The sequence below is a fragment of the Elaeis guineensis genome, chromosome 7 (assembly GCF_000442705.2).
Source record: "Elaeis guineensis isolate ETL-2024a chromosome 7, EG11, whole genome shotgun sequence".
In the NCBI taxonomy this organism is placed as follows: domain Eukaryota; kingdom Viridiplantae; phylum Streptophyta; class Magnoliopsida; order Arecales; family Arecaceae; genus Elaeis; species Elaeis guineensis.
Genome location: NC_025999.2, coordinates 87,096,019 through 87,112,125, shown reverse-complemented (window position 1 = coordinate 87,112,125; position 16,107 = coordinate 87,096,019).

The following is a 16,107-nucleotide window of genomic DNA, read 5'->3' as shown; positions in this document are numbered from 1 at the left end:
GAATCCACCTATCCCGATTGGCTTGCCAATGTTGTCATGGTCAAAAAAGCCAACGGAAAGTGGAGGATCTGCATCGACTACACCGACCTCAACCGAGCCTGCCCAAAAGATAGCTTCCCACTTTCCAAGATCGACTAGCTAGTGGACGCGACGTCCGGATTTTGACTGCTCAGCTTCATGGACGTCTTCGCCGGATACAACCAGATCCGGATGGCGCCTGAAGATGAAGAGCATACCGCGTTCGTGACCCCCAAGGGCCTCTACTGTTATCGGGTGATGCCCTTTGGACTGAAAAATGCTGGCGCCACCTACCAGCGACTTGTCAATAAGGTCTTCAAAGACCAGATCGGGCGCAACATGGAGGTGTACGTGGACGACATACTGGTGAAGAGCGCGCGGATCCCGGATCATGTTTAGGATCTCGAGGAGACCTTCCGCACCCTTCGACAGCACCGAATGAAGCTCAACCCGACCAAGTGCGCTTTTGGGGTGACCTCGGAGAAGTTCCTCGGATTCCTCGTTTCTCAGAGAGGGATCGAGGCCAATCCTGAGAAAATAAAGGCAATCCTCGACATGCGTCATCCGAATACCAAGAAGGAGGTCCAACAACTGAACGGAAAAATCGTCGCTATTAGCCGATTCATTTCTCGATCAGCGGAAAGGTGCCTCCCATTTTTCAAAACTTTGCGTCACGCAAATAATTTTTCTTGGTCGGATGAGTGCCAACAGGCCTTCGAAGACCTGAAGAAGTACTTGGCTTCCCCGCCGCTGCTCGTAAAGCCGCAGGTCGGGGAAACCTTGTATCTCTACTTGGCCACATCTTCCGAGGCGATCAGTTCAGTGCTCGTCCGAGAAAACAAGTGCCGAACCCATCAGCCTATCTACTACACCAGCAAGGTGCTCCACGGCATCGAGGCCAGATACTCGGAGATGAAAAAGATGATTTTCGCCCTGACCGTCTCTGCGCAATGACTCCGTCCATACTTCCAGGCCCACTCCATAGTGGTGCTCACCAACCAGCCCCTGAGGGCAATATTGCGCCGACCCGATACATCTGGATGACTCGCGAAGTGGACGATGAAGCTCAGCGAGTTCGACATTCAATACCGACCAAGGCCTGCCTTGAAAGCTCAGGTCTTGGCCGACTTCATCGCCGAGTGCCCGACAACCGACCAAGGGTCGGGAGCTGAAGACCCGAGACGAGATGCGGTCTCTGAGCCAGACCCGATCTCCACCTGGGTACTCCACATCGACGGAGCTTCAAACACTCAGGGAAGCGGGGCCGGACTCCTGCTCACGAATTCGGAAGGGGTGGTCACCGAGTACGCCCTTCGGTTCGACTTCAAGGCCTCCAACAACCAAGCCGAATACGAGGCACTCCTCGCTGGCTTGAGGATGGCGAAAGAACTGGGCGTCGACAGCCTCCGGGCTTTCTCCGACTCTCAGCTGATCGTGGGGCAGGTCAAGGGCGAATTCGAGGCCCGAGATCCGACTATGGTCAAATACCTTCAGAAGGTGAAGGACCTCGTAGCACGCCTCAGGTATTTCGAAATTTTTCACATCCCTAGGTCGGAGAACGCCCGTGCCGACGCACTTTCCAGACTGGCGACTTTGGCTTATGACTCCTTGGGTCGGACGTTCGTGGAGAACCTCGAGCAGCCGAGCATCGATCGGGTCGAAGAAGTACAGCAGCTAACTGCCGAACCAAGCTGGATGGACCCGATCGTTCGGTATCTGGCCGACGGGATCGGTCCCGAGGATCCCGCGGAGGCCAAGCGACTCCGATGGTCGGCCTCTCAATATGTAATCATGGACGGCCGACTCTACAAGAGGTCGTTCTCCCTTCCCTTGCTCAGGTGCTTGGGACCGACCGACGCCGACTACGCTCTTCGAGAGGTGCACGAAGGAATTTACGGGAACCACTTGGGGGCAAGTCCCTAGCCTACAAAGTCCTGCGACAGGGCTACTACTGGCCTACCATGAAGAAGGACGCAGCCGAGTTGGTCCGGAGGTGCGAACCATGTCAAAAGTACGCCAACATTCAGCACCAACCGCCAGCCAAATTGCTCCTATTGTCGCTCCATGGCCCTTCGCCCAGTGGGGGGTCGATATTCTCGGTCCTTTTCCACCTGCGTCGGGTCAGAGGAAGTTCATAGTCGTCGCCATCGACTACTTCACCAAATGGGTAGAGGCTGAGCCCCTGGCACAGATTACTGAGCGGAAGATGGAGGACTTCATCCAGAAGTCCATCATCTTCAGGTTCGGGTTGCCGCATACGATCATCACCGATAATGGACGGCAATTCGACAACCAGGACTTCAGAGACTTCTGCGCCAGGTTCCACATCAAGCACCGACTGACTTCAGTCGGGCACCCACAGTCCAACGGCGAGGTCGAGGTGACCAACCGGACCTTGCTCCACGGACTCAAGACCCGACTAAACGAAGCCAAAGGTCTCTGGGTCGACGAGCTAGGCTCCGTTCTGTGGGCTTACCGAACGACCCCCCGCGTTCTGACCGGGGAGTCGCCTTTCAGTCTGGCCTATCGAACGGAGGCCATGATCCCGCTCGAGATTGGACTACCATCTTCAAGAGTCGAGCGGTATCAAGAGCCGGGCAACTCCGAGAGACGGAGGGCCGACCTAGACCTCCTCCCCGAGCTACGAGACGAGGCTCAAATTCGCATGGCTTCGTACCGACAGAGGGTCGCTCGGTATTACAACGCCAACGTCAGACCGAAGCTCTTCAGGCCTGGCGACTTGATCTTGAGGAAGGCGGAAGTCTCGAAGCCCCTGGACCAAGGGAAGTTGGCTCCAAATTGGGAAGGACCCTATAAAGTGGCAGACACTTATGGCCCGAGAGCTTACCGACTGGAGACCCTTGAAGGGAAACTCATTTTCCGAACTTGGAACGCCGACAACTTGAAGTTGTACTACCCGTGAACTTTGTAATTGTTCAGTCGGAATACAAATTCAGTTTGAAAACTCAGAGTCTTAACTCTTCGACTAATGATCGGCGCTCACCCAGGCCAAGCCCCGACGTATCAACGTGGACTTAGTGTCCACCTGGAACCAACGGCCTTATCGTCGGTGACCCATCGGACTCTTGCGAGGACCGACTCATCTACATGGACGGGAGTTACACTCCTTCGACCTTCGATGACACATCGGACTCTTGCGAGCACCGATGCACCTGCATTGGCGGGAGTTGACACTCCTTCTACGGTCGGACTTTCGGGCCAAACCACTGGCTAACAAGCCGATCGGGCCCCGACCAAAGAGAGGCGAAAAAGCCTACGCGACTGACGTCGCGACACCCGACCAGGCTACGATCGGTCGAAGGATATTCGACTTACCACCGTCTATTACACAACGCGACCTTAGTCGCATCCACGACTTGCCGACCGAGCCACGATCGGCCGGACGATATTCGGCTTACCACCGTGTATCGAAAGATACAGAATGAATACCCGACGCAAGAGCGTCGGGATTCAACTTGTTGTCGTCTCCCCGACGCTGCGCCGGACGACATTCGATTGAATGCGTCAGTGGAAGCCCGACTACCGAACCTTTGCCAGGTTCGGTCGGCTCCCGACTCAACAGACGCGCCCGACTGACGACCTTGACTATCAGAAGCCGAGCAGATTTCGGGATTTACCCATTCTACCTTCGTATTGGCACGAGATGCCGAATATCCTAACCGACCTATGGGGGTTAGCGACTTACATAAGTTAGCGACTCATGAGGACATTCAACAACACATGAAAGAAACAGACAAAGGAAGATGTGAAAAAAGCTTTCATTCAAAGTTAAAAGAAAGTCTACAAAGTTGGGTCGAAGCCCGATTACAAATATGCTGAAATAGAAAAGACTAAGGCAAAGGCAACGCCCGATCAACCTTCAGAGTCGATTTCCTCGACCGAAGGTAAATCGGGAATGACCGGTGTGTCGGCCACGAGTGGCGCTGGGTCGACGGCTGAAGTGGGACCATCGGTCGGCGGCAGGCTGGCAGTCGGCGCCGCTTCCTCCAGGATGGCTTCACCCGCTACGACGACGCCTCCCGATGGATGGTCGGCCATCTCCTCGGTGGCTTGCTCCTCGGCAAACGACGGGACGACCCTGCTGAGGTCCAGCTCCGGGTGCAAGGCCTGGACCGCATCCCGACCGTCCTCGTACCCCACCCGGTACGAGGCGAAACCCGACTCGAGCATCTCCTCCCGATACTGGTCGGAGGCTCGGAAGTCTTCCACCGCCCGGTCGGCCGACTCCTTCGCCGACCTTGCCTCTTCTTCCGCCCGGCCGAGTGACTCTTTCGCCGACTCTGCCTCTGCCTTTACTATGTCGGCGTCGGCTTGGGCGATCGAAAGCTCCTCCTCAGCCTTGGCGAGCTTCTCCAGGCTGACCCGAAGCTGCTCGCGCTCGCCTTGGAGTTCGGCGGCAACGCCGTCCCGTTCGTGCCGAAGACGACGCACGGCCCGGCCCTTGTGTCTGGCCTCCTTCTTGGCCGACCTTAGCTCGGACCCGAGCCGGGAGACCTCGTCTACCAACTTGGCCTCCCGGTCGGCCGACTGTTGCAGGTGGTCGACCAACATTGCCTTCTCGGCTTCGGCCGCCGCCGACCTCTCCTTATAGGCGGCCCGGACATTACCGAACCTCCGGTACCCGGCCTCAAGCTCCGACATTGTGTAGATCAGCTGCCGTTGCAAATGCTTCGTCAGGATCACATAATGAGAAAAATTTCTAAGGAAAAAGAAGGTGATACGAAACTTACCTCGACCATGGTCGGGTAAAACTTGGACAACATCTCGGTCACTTGCCGAGACCTCAACGACTCCACGTCGGCCGGGAGTAGGATCCCCTGGCACAACCTCCTCGCCAAGTTGTGGTTGGCCAACGCCGACGCCCCTTCGGGGAACTGTGCGCTGGGAGGCACAGAGCGGCTCCCCGACCTTGCCTCGTCCGCGGGGTCCATCGGGGCTTTCCCTCGATCAGCCACTCCGACCGACGGAACCGGCAGCGAGGGGATGCTCGAAGTAGAACCAGCACCCCCCGCTGCGGCCACAGACGCCGCCGGATGATGTTCGGTTTCCCGAACGACATCCGGCTCCACCACCTCCGGTGATGCCACCGACGTTCCTTCGGCCGCTTCTTCAACCGGCCTCTCCTCCGTACGCGCCGCCGGAGCCGCGAGCGCGATGACGGGCTCTGACTGGTCGGTCACCGATGCTTCGACGATCGGCGCCGCTGGAGCAGGCCTCTTCGGAGGGCGCGAAGGACCGGCCCCCGATGCTGGCCTCTTTCTTGTCGCGAATTGCCAAATCTCCGCGTCTGTCAGCCGCATTCTTGGAGGTGTCCCTGCGATACCGACAAAGGTGTTAATTAAAGAACCGGACTAAGGGCCGGATGAAAAGGAGACCGGGAGATCGGGCGATACCTAGTCGGGGGACCAAGCTTAAGCCGGCGTCATAGAGAGCTTGTTCGGTAACAAGCTCCCTCTGCTTCGGGACCGACATATCTTTTAGTCGGTGGAAGTCCTCCCGGTCGTCCACTTCCACCCGGCTGTTGTCATTGGCTTCAGTTCGGAGCACGCCCCAGTGAGAAGGAAAGCCCCAAGAAGATGGAGAAGAAACAAAGAAAAACTGGTTCTTCCACCCATGGATGGACGATGGAAGACCAGTGATGAAGGAAAGGCCCTTCCGGGGGTTGAAGAGCCACCACCCTCGGGCTTTAGGGTGGGGTCGGAGCACAAAGAAGGCCCGGAAGAGAGAAATGCGAGGGTTGGTCGGCAAGAGCTGACACAACAACGCAAAACTGATTATGAGACGGACAGAGTTCGACGCTAGTTGCGTCGGACAGAGTCCGTAGTAGTTCAGAAGATTCCGGACGAACTCCGGAATCGGGAGCCGAAGACCTGCGCAAAGGTCCTCGACGTACAGCGCCAGCTGGCCAGGCGGAGGGCTGTTAACCCGACTGCCGGCCCCTGGGGCGGATAGTTGAAACTGCTCCGGGATGCAATACTGCTCCCGAAGCCGATCAACATTCGGCCCCGAAAGCGAGGAAACCTCAACTTTCAGAGTCGACCGGGAGTCGTCAGTCGGATTTTCCGACCGACCTCCCTGAGTCGGATTCCTGGCCATTGTACCGGAACCGAATAAAGAAGAAGAAGAAGAGGAGGACGAAGGAGAGACCACGAACCGAAAGAACTCTTCTGGAAGCAGGAAAGCTCTGCCCGCGACGACTGAGAAATCGCCCGGACAGAGTTTCGGCAGCAAAATGGCAATAGTGAGGTTTTGGATCCGGATGGCCCTATATATATAGGCCCGTCCGACGACCGAGATGACTCTGTGCCGACCGAAGCTCCATGGATGTGCGACACGTGGCGGTCTCCGGGTGGCCTGAGGATTCGGCGCGCCCCATCCCGGGATGGCCGCACCGCCCATATTAAATGCGGGGGGCGCCGGCCAACCACCTTCGACACACGGCGCGCGGGGATGCGGTTCCGCATTTATGCGCCCACGCCGATTCGCGTTCCCAATGGGACGCCTGACAGCGCCCTGCGCTCCCACGATCGGCGCCGGATATTCGGTCGTCTGACACCGTATCGTCCGGCACCCGATCTCCTGACACCGACGCGACGTCTGACGATGACAGGACGCGACGTCTGACACCTGACGCCGACGTGACATCTGACACCGACTAGACGTCCAAATCGCTTGGCATTTATGAGACGCCTCACATCGGATCAACCCGCGGTACGGTCGGAATCTGGCGTACGACGAATCCACTCCTGTTCGCCCAGGGTTGCTGCCCGAGTGAAAGCATCGGCCATCTCACCATCTGACTCAGGAGTGGAGGGGGGCAACTGTTGGGGAATACCCACCGACCGACCGACCGATGGCCGGAGGGACCGACCGACCGACTCATGATCGGAGGGACCGACCGACCGATGGCCGGAGGGACCGACCGACCGACTCACGATCGGAGGGACCGGCCGACCGACCGACTGACGCCATCACCGGCCAACCATCGGCTCACGACCGACTGAGGATATGTCGGGCGCCCCTTTCCCGACCGACTGAACTCGGAGGTCTGATAGCCGACTCACGCAAAACTCACCGACCAACGGTGGAGCCCGACGCCACTCAGCTGGCTACCGACCTAGGGTCGGTCGACTCCTCTGATCGCCGTACAGCCGCCAGATCTTGTCAGTTCTGACAGCAACATGCGGCACGGCCATCTGGGGGCATTGTCCCGCCGAGGGCATTGTCAACCCTGGCGATTTGACAGCCCCACGGCGACATGACACTTTCACGGCGACTCTGACAGTCTACAGTGAGTTGACAGTTCCTCACTTGTCTGCGTCATTAATGACGGCGCCATACCGTGCTCCACTATATAAATCGGGGAAGACAACAGTGCAAGGGATCCGCTCCCCCCACTTCTCGACTCCTAAATCATAGGCTCGCTCCTCTCTCCCTTTCTCTCTCTCTCTCGATCAAGCTCTCTGTCTTCATTTCACTGTTGCCCAGTCACCTCTCTGACTTGACCGTCGGAGGGTCCCCGTCGGAGCCGCCTCCGGTCAGCGTGGACTTTTCGTTTTTGCAGGTGTACGTCCCCCGGCGATCGAACGACGAGGCGATTGGCCGCAACAACAATGATGACCAAATCCGTGGGTAATCACAAATACTCCCTTTAGGTCTGGTGTGAGCCAATCGGTCTGTATCTCTAAATGCACTGATTAGTGCATGCTACTCTAAGCAATGTCTGATTCGGAGGTGGGCAGCTGCCTGGCGGGTCACCGATGGCATTGGGGGCTGGATCCATTCCCCATCTATAGTTTACTGGCAAATCTGCTCGCCCAGCTGGGCCATGATGCGTTTGCATGGCCTCATGCTTGGCCGCCATACTAAAATGATGGAGGGGGATCAAGGAGGGAAGGAGAAGGTAAGAAATCTTGGTAAAATTCATTTTTTTCTGGGGGAGAAGGGAAAGGAGAAGCAAGCAATATTCTCATCTAAAACCTCCAGTTCTTTGGGCAAATGATGCATGATCGGTCCTGATATGGAATACTCCCATGGTGAGCTTTTATTTCTGTTTCCTTTGAAGTATGTGGGAGTGGTGTTAATAAATAATCATCAGTTTATTGTCTGTATTAAATCTAACATAAAGTATATGTCAAAGATGTATCATAATTGTTGGAGATTTTGAGTTTGGGAAGGATGGGACACAGCAATGAAAGCTGCTTCAAGGCCTGTCTCAGCCATATGCTTTTATTGTTTATTAATCAGTGAACCCCTAAATTCCATGTCTTCTCTACTACAACCTGTTGAGACAACGAAACACAAGCACTAAAGATGCTAAGAATCATTTTGGTGGAAAGTGTACTATAGTGAGCCTTGAACGTAGACTATAGCCCTTCAACATACCATAGTAGGCCTGCAGAATTTCATCATTTTATGCATGAAATATCTTACTTTTTAAAAATCTTTTGAGAGGGGCCTGTGAGTCAACTGCCCATGTTTGTTCAGATTCACCTCTTTGATCACCATGAGCTGGATAAAATCATTTTAATTCTACTTTATACACTTATGACTCTTATATGCTTCCTAATTTAATTTACCATGTGCAGGGACACGTACATGAAACATTTTTGGGCATATCTCAATGCTCGTTATCACAATATGAGTGCTAGATGTACTGTTCTGCACATCACTGCACCAAAATCACATTACTGATCATACCTTCACCAGAAACATGATGATAGGTAGATGTGATGCTAGTCTATGCCTATAATTCTGCGTTACTGTTATTTGTTTTAGCAATAATGAAACCTTATTATATTATTTTCATGCTTGTCAGAGATTGCAAATACTATGTTCTTTTCTCAATTTCTATAAAGAAATGTAACACAGATTGTGTTTTACAAAACTTAGAGGTGATGGATGGGAAAGTGGTGCAGTTGCTCTCGTAACGGAGCATGATGCCAAGCCATGGTTGATAGGATTTGGCCTGAGACTCCTTACGGCTGCTTACTCCGTAAGATGCTTCTTAGAATGGGATATTTGTTTGAGATAATTTTAGATGTTAAAGCATCTAAATCATAGAAACAGACTAAACTTATGCTAGCAATTATGTTCTTGTGCTCAGAGATTTTAGCAATTGAACTGATTCTAATGCAAGGAATAATGTGCTCTGGGATCGCATACAATATTGAAGGAATGGTGATGAAGGAAAGGGGCCCTGTCTTCGTGACTGCATTTAACCCTCTTATGTATGATAATAGTAGCTATAATGGGCTCCATCATTTTTGCACAGGAGATCACTTTAGGAAGGTATGAGTTCTTGTTATCTTATTGCAGCTCTAGTGGTATAGAGTCTGGTTATACTAACTTCTCTGAAATTGATAGGGTGGTTGGAGCAACTATCATAGTTATTGGTTTCTACTCTCTGAAATGGGGTAAGAGAAAGGATTACTTGACCCAATCCTCAGATGATGATGAGAAGAAAGGGGCGTTCGAGCTACCATTTTCTGCGACCGATGCAATGAAATCTAATTCTGCTGACCATGCCACTGTTGCAGAGATTCCATCTGCAAAGAGTCCTCGAAGAATTTAGCTCCATTTTCTTGACGCAACCAGTAGATTATGCTGTCACTTTATTAATTATGTAATCAGGCTTTCTGCTAGTAGTGATTGCACTTTATGAATGTTTGGGGAACGAATTGGACTAGATGCAGCTTCTTGTCAAACATGAACAAAAATGTACCAGTTGTGATAAAGTATGATGTGCAAAGATAATGCTTATCATGTGGCAATGCAACAGTACTTTAGGCTAATGTGCATGCATCATCTGAATCATTCTTGTTGTTGGTCCCAACACTTTTTGTCCTTTTAGAGGTGTCGATCCTTCACCTTTCTCCCTGGTATTATATCCTCCTTAAGTTCATTGCACAATGCAAATGGGATTGTCGTTGGAAGAAGTAGAACTTCCAATTTATGGCACAGAACACTACCTTATGGTTGCTTTTACTATTTTAGTGAAAGCTAGATTGTTCGATGGAATTCAGTCAATCTTTGTTTAATCCAGCACAAATAGATGAATGGATGAATATTTGTTTTAGTGAATCAGGGCCATGGGTGTTGATGTGCCTGGAATTTGTTCTTTATGGTTCAGGTAACAAGATTTCAGACCAAGCTTGTCCCAAGATAAGAAAGCACCACTGTGGAAAAATCGAAGTCAGCATGATGATTTTAGGAGGAAGATAAAAAGGCATGCTCACAGCATTTGGTTGAAATAGATTGTACTAAAACATGAGATATATAGTATGGATGATCATGATCGTAGTCAAATTGTAACTGATTAATCGTTCATATTTTCTTTGGATTAAGTAGATAGTAGTCTTTTTCTCTTTTACTCAGAGGTGGATCACATGAGAATGCATTGAAAGTATCATATATCTCAGTCACATGGATCTACTTTATATGAAGTGCAAATAGCATTAACCCTTTTTTATTTATAGTTATAGGCAGCATCAGAATGGTAACTTCCACCAAAAAACGAAACCAGGGTTATTTATGTTTTCTTCGATTCCTTCGTTTGCTCTAAGCTAATTGTGCTTAAAAGTTTGAGCATAAGTCCAGTAAAGTTTAGGTGTGAGACAGCCATTTTGCTAGTTAAAGACTTGATGATGATACCAAACTCTGCTCATTCTAGATTGAATGATTTATTAAATTCTTCACTTGTTCCTATGAATAGCAAGATATATTCAAACAAGCCCTGAAAGCTAAATCAAAAATCAATAACCAAAGCAAATCAACTACTTAGTCAAGTAACTAAAATGAAGCAACTAGGAATCATAGTCTTCTAACTATACAAATTATCAGATCTTCACAAAAATATCTTCAGATGCTAATTATTTAATAAACAGGATGGCTTAAGACATGATTTTTTGTTTTACTTTTAATAAATTGTCAGGTTTAAATGGATTTTTTTTTTAAGAAATACATTTGCCTTGATCTAATCTAAAATCTAAATGGTTGCAACTTTCTCTTTCAAGCACACGGTGTAAAAAGATCCAAGTGTCTCCATCAGGAGTATGGTCATTAGGCAATCAAGTTTGAATATATATTTATCAGAAACCAATTAGATTATTAAAACAATATTCCAATATCTGGACTCATCATTAAAATTTATTAAATCCAATTTGCAGGATCCAAACCCAAAAATCTGAGTCAGATACAGAGTCGCACACTTGTCAGTTGCCCACATCAGCAAATGTCAAGAGCTAGATAATCCAATTTTCATGGATTTTTACCTTTCCTAGCCTTGATATCATGCAATGATCACTTCACCTTAGTCATTAACTTGTCAATTTGCCAAACTTACTTGGACCTACTTCTTATTTAAATTTACATAGTTTCAATTTCTCACTAATAATTTTGACTTTGGATCTCTGTCTAATCTGTTTCTATGATTTCAGTTTTTATCACATCAGAGGGGGAAAAATTGTTGCATTCACATCCTCTCTGTCTTCTACCCTATACACACAGCACAACCTTTTAGCTGATTAATGACATTTGTGCATGTGTATGTAAAATGCATGGTGTATGTGCCATCTAAACCATGGTATGTCTTAAAAAATGCCTACATATTTTCACAAAGAATTCATAAAAGGCTGCACTTATTATGATTGGAAGGTTATCGACATATAAAATGTTGTGTGTGAAAGGAACAGCATGCTTCAGAAGAATTTGGTGATGCAAGTTAAATTAGAAGATATTGATGACCAAAGCTGTGGCTAATCACAAATACTCCCTTTAGATATGGTGCGAACCTATTGGTCAGTATCTCTAAATGCATTGATTAGTGCTTACTACTCCAGGCATCAAATCGGTACATCCTTGGTAGAGAGCTCAACTTCCGCTATTTTGTTCATTGTGATAGCTGGTGTTCAACTGCAACCATAGTAAAACTCATAGAATTTGAACTTTAGATATGTGAGATCATATGGAATAGTTATAGGATGATGAACTGATTTGAGGAAAAACTATGTTAACTAGTCTTTCCATATGATGGTCTAGGGAAGTCCATTGGCTTTAGATGGATCAGTATCTACTACCTACTTGAGAATGACATGTTGTTATATCATGAAAAATAATAAGCATGGAATTAGATCTGCTTTCTCTGCAGAATCACGTTATTCTTGACGGTAATTATGCATGTAACTGAGGCATACTTGTGGGCAAACCTCCAGACTGCAATCCCAAAATGCACATTTTTTTTTGTCTATTGTGCCACTTCTTTATATAAAATTTATATTGTTGGATGGATATCTAGTCAAGACACTACCTCTCAAGACCTTTTCAGTACCACGCGATGCAGCAGAAAAAAAAAAATAAAATGAAAAACAATCAAAATATGCGGATCAGCCACAAAAGGACTCGCGTCCATGGGGCATACAAACTTCACTATGAAAAAAAAAATTTACAAGAGGAGACCTCACCCTCAATCCTTATACACCTAATTTCTCTCTCACAGGAAGTTCTCCTCACAAAAGCTCTCTCTCTCTTGGAAGACCCCCCTGAACCCTTGAAGCGATCGACGTCCGTTGTCCAGGAGCCTCCTGCTCCTTCTCTCTCAGCAACACGCGCTCTTGTTTCTCTCCTCACGGATTTCGTACGGCATCCACGGCAAAAATCAGACAACCACAACCACTGTTCCTGTATACAAGCCCTTTTAAAGGGCTTAAACCCAATTAGATTAGGTTTAAGACTCCTTAATCAGCCTAAATCAAGCCTCTGGACCGACGCCCGATCACGATCGATCCACGAAATAGTATCGTGGACCACAAAAAATATGTGAGAAACACCCATGCGGTCCACGTGATCCGCCATGGACCGCCCAGTCCACGGTGGACCGGGGTACAGAGCCCAGGCAAGGCGCCTGGGCCCGGACCCGCGTAGGGGCTGGGCCGCGCGCCCGCCTGGACCGCGCCCGCGCCTGGGCCGCGCATCCCGTGCGTTGGCCTCGCCTGGGCAGCACGCTCCACCGCCTGCGGCCGCACCGCCGCCCCTCTGTTGGCCCGCTGCCGGCCACCGGCCATCCTCCACTATCTCGACTTACGTGCAATCTTCAAAAGTCCGTATCTTCTCTGTTCGAGCTCCGTTTTGGATGATCTTAATCTCGTTGGACTCCGTTTTTCATCGCGACCTCACTGTGGGCTGAATCTTAAGGCATCAAATCCTAACATACATCATTGGTGCTCTACGCAACTTGGTTTGCTTATCAGAGTGACCTACATGCGCACACAAGATTTCTGTCCTGCCGAGCATCCTCACTTCTAAAAGGTCTTACCACTGCAAACTTAACTGTTGCAAGATGTGATCTTGCCTGATTTATTATCGTAAAATTAGGATCTGGGTTAATGATACGGCTCAATACTTGGTTTTATTGCATGTATTTTTCATATCAGACTATTGATCGAACCGTTATATCAATTTGATACCTGCATTATTTGGAATATGTTGGGATTTAAGAAATTATAGATTTTGGAGGAGAAAAAGTTCGCAATCCTTAGTCATTTATTGAGAAGACACCAGTCATACTTGCATCCAAGCATGTCATAAGTCATAGGCAGAGTTCAAAGAATATCATGAGATCCACTTTTTAGTTAGGCAGCCATAACTGCTTTGATGAATTGGAAATCTATGTATGTTAGAGAGCTTTGTCCCATCAGCAAGGCAGGTCTGGCTCTTTATATATTTACAGTTCCTAGTTACTGCAACTAGACAATGACTGCAAGTTGGTAAATGGCTCTTTTTTTCATGCAGCTAATAGGTTTCCAACAATCCACTTGATTATGTTATTGCCAGTTTATTTGGACCTGGACAAGGTATCTAAAATCATCTAGCTCTTAAAACATGATCCATCTTTAGATCGACAAACTTCGACCGTAGTTAATATTTCATATTCTGTTTTCCAGGAATTGCTAGCCTGGTGGTTTCTCTTGGTTTCCAGAAAATAGATGATTAGTTTATCACCAGATCCACTCATGTGGTCCTCACAAAACACAAAATGGTTGATTAACTAATAACTCAATCTGGAATTTTGCATTTTCTTCAACACAAAGTTCTTTAAGGTGTTCCTATGGCAGATTATTGCTTGTTAATCATCTTGCTTACATAGGATATGCGATTTAGTTCTTTGGTATGAAGAATGGGTGATGCTTCTTTGTGCCATTGCCTTTGGTATGTTAAAGATCAAGCCATCAAATGCTTTGCAGGTTGTGAATGTGAACATGGTAGCAACCCTGTGCTTGAATTTTTAGCATTGAAAGGTATATTGTGGAACCCTTTTTTTCTTCACTAAATTGTGCAAAGGCTTTTCTCTGAAAGAAAATGTCAAGGAATATAAAAGGATAGTCATTATGGTGAAAGTCATCTAAATTGTAGATGTCATTTGTCTCAAAAATAAATTGTTGATGTCATAATACTGTAGTAACAATAACATCAAAGAATAAAATTGTATTAAGATGTCATAATAATGATAATATATTACTTAAAAAATGATAAACTAATAGATCTTGTTTCTTGCTCTAATTTTAACTATTGTTGTAGGAACTAGCAAAATGTCTAAGGTTTTTGTTTGATCAATAAGATGACTAAGTTATTTGAAAAGCAAGACAGATCTGTAACATGTCTGTTAAAAGAATAAACAGCTTGAATTATGTAGCTAGCTCATTGTACTTATTATCGATTTTTGGATAGGCTATCCCTCGTGGTTGGGAACTCCTTGCTTTCAATTGCTATGAAAGTTTTCAATGCATGCCTGTAGGAATAAATTGGTGGACCTTATGTTCCTCTTTGGATGATATGGTATTATCTATTTGGACATGATATACAGGAGAGGATTAGACAGCCAACACCTACATGTGATTCCAGATGCTCCATTCTTTTGGTTAAGATTCTTAAATTTTCAACTGGTGATGACATAAATGAGTTACGATGCTCTTATTTGTTCTTAAGAATATCTACTCTGTTTTATATTGATACATTCTTTCTTTGATGCAAATGTTTGTCACTGCAATGACTCATTTCGGGCTTTTTTTGTATTCTAATTTTCATGACTTCTGCCACAACATAGTTTTTGATTCATTCATATTTGTTAAAGAATAGACACATAACAGATGACCATATTAAAACATACTCATTTCTTTGGTTCATGTCGGGTATATGTGAGGCACTCCCTCACGGGCATCAGATCCTCCTTTCCTACCATAATGTTGGTGCATCCTATTGCATTAAATATTTGAACAAACTCTTAGAATTTATCTCGGTTGTCATCTATTCAAAAAACTATCATGCAATTAGATTCCTTACACAGATCATGAAGGTGTCTACCAGAAGAATGTGTCTGGCAACTTCATAAAAATCCAAACATCAAAGAATAATGACTAATGGAACATGAGACACCCCATGAGCAGAGATTAAGGGGACCAAGCCAACCAAGATCTGGTCTCCTATCCTTCAAACGCCCATATCCTCATACGATGGGAGCTAATCTGATCATCTGTGGATATACAACTCATGGCCATCCCTACTTCAGTACGGATGATATCAGGTGTTTGAAGATGTTATTAAGTGTCTGGTAACGGTCCCAAACTTAGCTGAATCAAAGCAGTAATTGATTTATAATGTTTGTTAAATAGTCGAGCTGCAAAGTTGTATCAGGGAAATTATGAAACATTGAGGGCAATAGTTGAGATGCTTAACATGCATGCTTAGATTATCTGTAGAGCTCACCAATCTCTTCTGGAAGTCTGCTTCATTGTTTAGAAGATCATAGCTTCTTCAAATCAGAGATATTTGACCCAGAATTCAAGGGTCCGATGGCAAGTAGATCTCTTGTATGGTATTTTATCAACTCAACTAATTAGCACCCTTCATATCATTAAAAATTATTAGCTTTCACTTGAATCTTTTTCTTTTTTGTAGAAAAATATTACATCTTTGACCATCAAAACATTAATAAACTATGACTGGTAACGTTCTACAAGGAGATCAGATCTTAGATCTTCTTATAATGCAAGCACACTCAAGTTTTTTGTAAGA